We start from the raw sequence: 6,783 nt of genomic DNA on the forward strand, positions 1-6,783 counted from the left end.
TGCCATGATCTTGTTTGATTTAAAAATACATGTCCTAAGAAAATTGTTCTATAAAATACTTAAATTAATCTGATGTCCCTGAATTTAACTCAAGCGGGCTCTGAATTTTTCTTGCCCTAATATCCATCTTGTTTTTAAACTGCCCATTTTTATATGTCAGAGCAAATTTTCTGTAGAGAAAAAAATCTGAAATATTTCTTAACCTGAGATACAACATATTTTCACATCATAAACTTAAGAGAAATTACAAGTGTTTTATTTAACAAAGTTGAAATTTCTCCTCTTTTTCTTTGACTCATTATATTTTTAATATAAACTTTCAGATTGTAAATTGGAAAGCAATGCATTTGTTGGGGATGGAGAAATAACCACATGTTAGTATACATACACTGCGTTCCAGAAGATTGCCTAGACATTTTTCTTATAGTATTAAATTTTATCCTCTCCAGAAATTTCTGAGACTGGGACAAAATAAATTGCCCAAATCCATACTCACATTTGGTAAAAAAAAAATCTAGTGTTCAGATCAAGGAAAATTGATCATAAGGAGTCACAGAGTTCATACTTGTTTTTATCATTTTATTTCCATGTAAAAATAATGTTTCCTGTTACCCAGTAGAGAAAGAGCACCAGGAAAAAAAGGTAGCAGGTCAGTCATGAGCACACAGGCCATACAAAAAAAGGGTGAGTTCTCCCCTCAGGTAATAGAGATTCATTAGAAGCATGCTTCTGATAGAAAGCCCTACAAGTTCTGCTTGAGACAGAACAATCTAGAAACACAAGGGAGACAGAGAGAGTGCTGGCAGTAGGGTGATACCCATCTTCCTAAAGTAGATTCAATGAGTATAAGAGGAGTTGGCCAAATTGGCTTTTAAGGAGAGAATTCAATAACATCTAGTGACTCATTAAATGTACAGATGGGGAATCAGTTATTCTGAAAAATTTCCATGGAAGGTCGTGGTAGCAGCAGCTAACACAGGGAAATGCTTGAGTAAGGAGACAATCTCTTTGCCTTCTCACCTAATCTGCCTTTCCCATATAATTTTTCAGATCTATCTCCTCCTCTTAAAATCATACCAAATAGTTAAGATAGTTCAATTGTCACCCTTTACCAGCATTTGGGTCTTAGCTCTGTGATCTCTGAGTGTCCTTATAGCTTACCAAAAGGTTTAGACTAAACTATATCTATTTCTTTTAATTTTGTGCCTTTTCAAGAATCCCCGAGTTGAAATATTTATTGCATAAATTCAGATAATGTTAAAATGGCTGAAATAAAATCTGATAATAGACATTTTAAAACTGTAGTATCTATCCCGAAGCTGGCAGCATCCTGAGAGCAGGCAAAGTACACTGTTCATCTCTTCCACGCTGCTATGCCACAAATTTCAGCTCAATTAGAAGCTTATCTTTACTCCAGTTAATGTCTCATTAGTATTGGCGAAAAGATTGATAGAAATGCCAGTTCTTCATTTTTTTTTCCTTATCCAGTCGCTCTATGGTGTTTATGATTAAGGATAGCATCCTAGCAGCGAACATGATCTTAGCAGATTTTGTTTATCTAAATGTATTCATAACCTTCTTCACTCAGATACACAGCTATCTTCTTGCCAACCTTCCATAGCCCTTGCATTTGTATAAAGATGCTTTAGCACTTTCATGGCTTTTATTTCCATTTTTCATCATATGCTACAGAAAAAAAAAATTCTATCTTCTGCCTAATTTTTTAAAAAATCTGCTTGCCTGCCAGTTTTGGCAGAGAAAGCTAGGAAGTAGAGTCTGGCAACAAAAAGACACCAAACAACAGACAAAACTTAAGGTCTGCAAAGTTGTGGTGCTCTTCAACCTGTTACATTGGGTGTGAAATTAGATCCTATCAATGTCAAACTCACCCCCGGAGCAAATGTCCCCTGTGACAACTACATGCTGTGCTTCAAGACAAATGATAGAATACAGTTTCCAACAATTACGTTCCTGGAGTAGAAACTCTCCAGAAGGATTAGCATACCACTGATTGGCCTTTAGATAATCTCAAAGTATCTCCGAGAGCACGTGTCCAACACCACCTTCAAAAGCAGGTGCTATTGGATTATTGGATGAAGAGCAGGTTGAAGCCTTCCAAGGGCTAGCATGGCATAACATGTGGATTCTGAAAAGTGAAGGCCACAACTCAGATTGTAAGAGTAAGGGATATGAGACCATGTCTTTCAACTTTCTTTCCTGCCTCCAGTCCCTGTGCCTCTCCAGTCTTGATTTTCATTCCACCATCATTTAATGACATTAAACCAGAAGCTATTTTTAAAACTAAAAGGACAACAGTGATCAAGTTTGGAAAAAAAATGAAGATGACAGAGAAAGGCTTCATAAGCAGATGGTAAAACCAACAGACTTGAGAGAACATTTATGTTCTCCCAAAAATCACATGTTCAAATTTTGTTACTGGTGGGGAAGTATGAGATAGTTGCAACAACCTTATGTCAGGGAAGACTTTTCTTCCAAAAGAAGCTCTTGAAAACATCATGTGAAGGGTCAACAGGAAGATCCCATTTAAGAGGCAGAAGGCTGATCACTTCAGACACTAATATACCTGCATCTTAGTCAAAGATGTCCCAACCCTGGAACTATGAGAAATATATTTGTTTTTGCATCTGCTATGTAGGTGGTAGCATTTTGTTTTGGTGGCCCCAGTGGCATAAGACACAGTGCAAAGCAGAGAAAGCAGCATCAGCAAGTGGCATCTGGTGGATCTATTCCTCAGACCTGAATCTCTGCACCTGAATCAGAGACACCACAACTCCATCTCAGAAAAATTAGCCAAAAGACAAGAATTCATATATTTTGGCGGTTTCCAGAAATAAAATTTTTGGTTGGAGAAGGCTAGGACTTGAAACATTTAGGGAAGTGTAAGTCCTGATAAGAATTTTAATGCATATAGATTCCCTCCTAACGCTTTTAAAAGTGGCGAATTGCCTAGCTGTGGTGACTCATTATTTTAACCCTAGCACTCAAGAGGCACAGACAGGTGAATTTCTGAATTCAAGGCCAGCCTGGTCTACAGAGCAAGTTCCAAGACAGCCAGAACTACACAGAGAAATTCTGTCTCAAAAAAAAAAAAAAAAGAAAGAAAGAAACATTTAACTGAGATCACAATAAGCTAATACAGAGGCCCAGGAAAGTAGAAAAAGGGAGAGAAACACTTGTAAACGAGATGTAGCTAGAGGGCAGGTGCACGTTTGTGTATGTGTGCCTGTGTATGCAAAAACAAACTGTGAAGTTCTGAACAGAATCATAAAATCATTTATCTCCTCAGCATCCTAAGCCAATATTTCTCAGAAAAAAAAAACATATATGTTCAAAGTATATCCACCATGACCATAAGGAAAAGTTTTAAACTGGTGCTTTTAAATCAAGTGAAACTAGTATCTTTATCAGAGGACTTTCTCAGTCTCTAAGTACCTGTGTATACCATGAACCTCTGCAGGGTGGTTATAAAAGTGTAGTGTACCCACCACGAAAAACTTTGTCCTTTCTTTTAAACTCAACACTGACATAAAATAATCTCTATATTTTCAGAGCTGCACTTTAGGGTAGAAAATTAACTTGTCCAAAGCCACGTACCAGGTCTTTCAAACTTGGTCTCTTGCTCTTTCTACAACCTCATCATAGTTACCAATGTAGTAAATGGTTCTCTTATTTTGATAGCATTTCCCTTGCTTTAATCGCTCTTCAATAACTCCCCCCCCCCATGCCCATGTTCTAATGATTGTTTGATGTTGGACTGGCCCCAGCTACAAACTAAAACAAGAGGCACCTTACATGATCTTACGATTCAAGACTTCCATTTCATCTCTAAAGCCATATTCACTGAAAAATATCCCGATGTAAAAAAACAAAAACAAAAAACCGAATAACAAAAACAACAACAAAAACAACAAAAAACCCTTCATATCAGACCAATCCTAAGAAGGTTCTCAGTGTCGTTTTACACCTATACTTTGAAAAAAATTATAAAATGATCTCTCTGTGTGTGGAGTTATTGTGTTTTTAGATTTTCTGATGGGCCTGCCTTGATCTCACTCTCTAATGTCTGAAATGATTTCCAAGAGCAAGGAATCATTTACTTTAATCAAGAATAACTTTTACTGGCTTTTGTTTGGTTTTCCTAGACAAGCTCTCACACTGTGGTCCAGTACTACCACTCTTTTGTTAATTATTTCTTTTTTATTTTAGATATAATTACATAACCGCTACCTTTCTTTTCTTCCCTCCAAGCCTTCTCATATAATCCTCCCTGTTCTTTTACTTCCTGTTGGCTTTTTCACTCATTGCTCTCATGATAGACAGACAGACAGTCAGATAGGTATCAGTTTATACAACATCACTTGTATGTATGTTTTCAGGGCTAACCACATGATGCAGGATAACCAGTTAGTGTGCTCTTTACCAGGAAGACCATTTCTCACTCTCACAGAAAGCTTTGGGTGCCTTTAGTTCTTGTCTAGGCTTGGGGCATTCTGATTTCCTCGCTAGCATATCTAGTGTTGTTATCCTTATTCTGTTCCTGTTTAGCCAGTCATGTGGGCACAGATTTATGGATGTAGCTTCTGACGTTACCAGGAGACACAATCTAGCTAAGACTTGATGCCAGTTTCCATTCTTTCCATATCCATATCTCTAAAATGCATATGTATTTGTGTGATGAGATATAACTGTCCATGGAGCTTTGCCTTTTATACTGAGGTATAGAACTCAATTTATTCCAATAAACAAATCCAATAGGCAGAGCTGAAGAGGGACAATGTTGAGGTACAGAAGCATTTGCAGAACACCGTACTTGTGCAAATTGGTTAAAGTGTTAGACAACTTCCAGAAATTTCCATGATGACACTTTCTCCATCCTATGGCATTTTCATATTCTGCCTGCTGCTTGTATTTCAGCCCATTTATTAGTCACTGAAACCTGTTCCATTATTTTCCTTCTTTGTTTTTTCTTTGCCTATCATGTGCCTCAGAATTTGTGTTTTAAGGGTAGGGGGTTTATTTGTCCTTTGGTTTTGCCCCCATTACTTAGAATTCTATTAGCACCTAGTAGAAAATCAGTAATACTTGCTAGATGAAGGGCTGCATGGATGAATGGACCTTGTTTATTCTTCTACCTCACCCATATTTTAAATTACCAAACTGGTTAATTTAACCTAAGTAATCTTAAAACTGAATCAAGTTCCTCCAAATGTTTATTGTCAGCTTAAAGGAAACCTATCATATGCAATTACATTTTATCTGTTAAGGGGTGCCAAATAAGAACCTGAAAATATAGTAAGCAGCCTTTGGATTTGAATAAATACCAAAATGCAGCATTTATATGAGAACCCTACTTTCATCTTTATCAGAAGTTGTCCCCTGGGCGAAATGATGTTAGGTATTATGGCTTTGTGAATTTGCTTAGCTGACCCAATAGTTACATAAGTTTTCTCCCTAAATCTTTACACAAAAGGTTACTATTTATAAACTACACATCCACACGCTTCAAATATATGGACAGCGCAGAGTTATCTCTAAAAAGAAAGAGCAAATGTTGTAGACTTCCTCACCAGAATGGAAGAAATGCGAGACTCAGTCTCTGTACTCTTGAAGAGCGGGTACCTTTTCCAAAATAATCACTGAGGATAGTCTTTGATCACCAGGCACATGTTCATTTCCTTCCTCCACAGTCTCTATCAAGGCAGCCACAAAGCCCATTAGGGATGCAGTTTTGAGTTTGTCTGGATGAAGTGGTTAGTAATTAGTTCCTTTTACATTTGGTAATTTTGTTAACACAACTCAGTAGGTGTCTTGTTAATTTGTTCATTACTAGGTGGATGAAAATGTGCATCTCTTCTGTGAATACCAATTATTCCTAAATGAGGTAATTTTACCAAGACAGTGAAATTTCCTCATTCTTCCTTGGTTTAAGAATATTACTGCCAAGAATGAACAGTTCCAAACAAAGAAAAGCTGTGGGAGGCGCAGAATGGCGCTCTCCCATGGAAAGTGGTGGGAGGTAACTGAATTATTTTTGCAGTCTTAAAAGGAAGTCCATTTGAGGGTGCATAGGACTGCAGAAGGAAGAGACTGGAGACTTTAGGTGGAGTTGCTTCTTACTCAAGTCGCCCTGCCTCTCAGAATTCACTTTGCAGGATTAAAGAGACAAGTCAACAATGGGGTATAAAAACAATGAACAGTTATCACAGCATCATCTTAGCAACTTGGTCCTAGTCCACAGAGTGTTACATTAGTGGACACCGACTCTCCACATCTCCTAGGAAGAGCTGCCAAGTCACAATACTATCATCTGCTCTGGTTTTTTCTCCCATCTGAATCAGAGTAGCTACATTAGTTGTCAGTTCTCACTTAGTTGATTTTTTTGTAGCATTAAAAGTTCATCAATATCTTTGGCAACATTATGCCTCAGAGAAGTGGATTAAGGACATGTCTGCAAAGAATCAAGATGGAATCAGTTTGTGTTCCTAGGAAATGGAGAGTATTTTTTTACATTTGCATCTTTCCATGCATGTGCTCCTGGGACCCATTTCTCCCTAGATGTTCTATTTCTTCATGTGTTCCCTGCGCTCGTACACATATTCTCTGAACAAACTTCTCAGGGGAAATGGATTTCTGTCCTTCAGTCAATGGAGTTGATTCTCAATACAAAATTAAGAGGCTCTGGCTGTGCATCCTGGGGACAGCAGATCCTGAGAGACCTTTTGTCTTTCTTTGCCCTTTTTCCCAACTACAGAGGAAAGGTTA

The sequence above is a fragment of the Acomys minous genome (genome assembly GCF_964271855.1).
Source record: "Acomys minous genome assembly, chromosome: 12".
In the NCBI taxonomy this organism is placed as follows: domain Eukaryota; kingdom Metazoa; phylum Chordata; class Mammalia; order Rodentia; family Muridae; genus Acomys; species Acomys minous.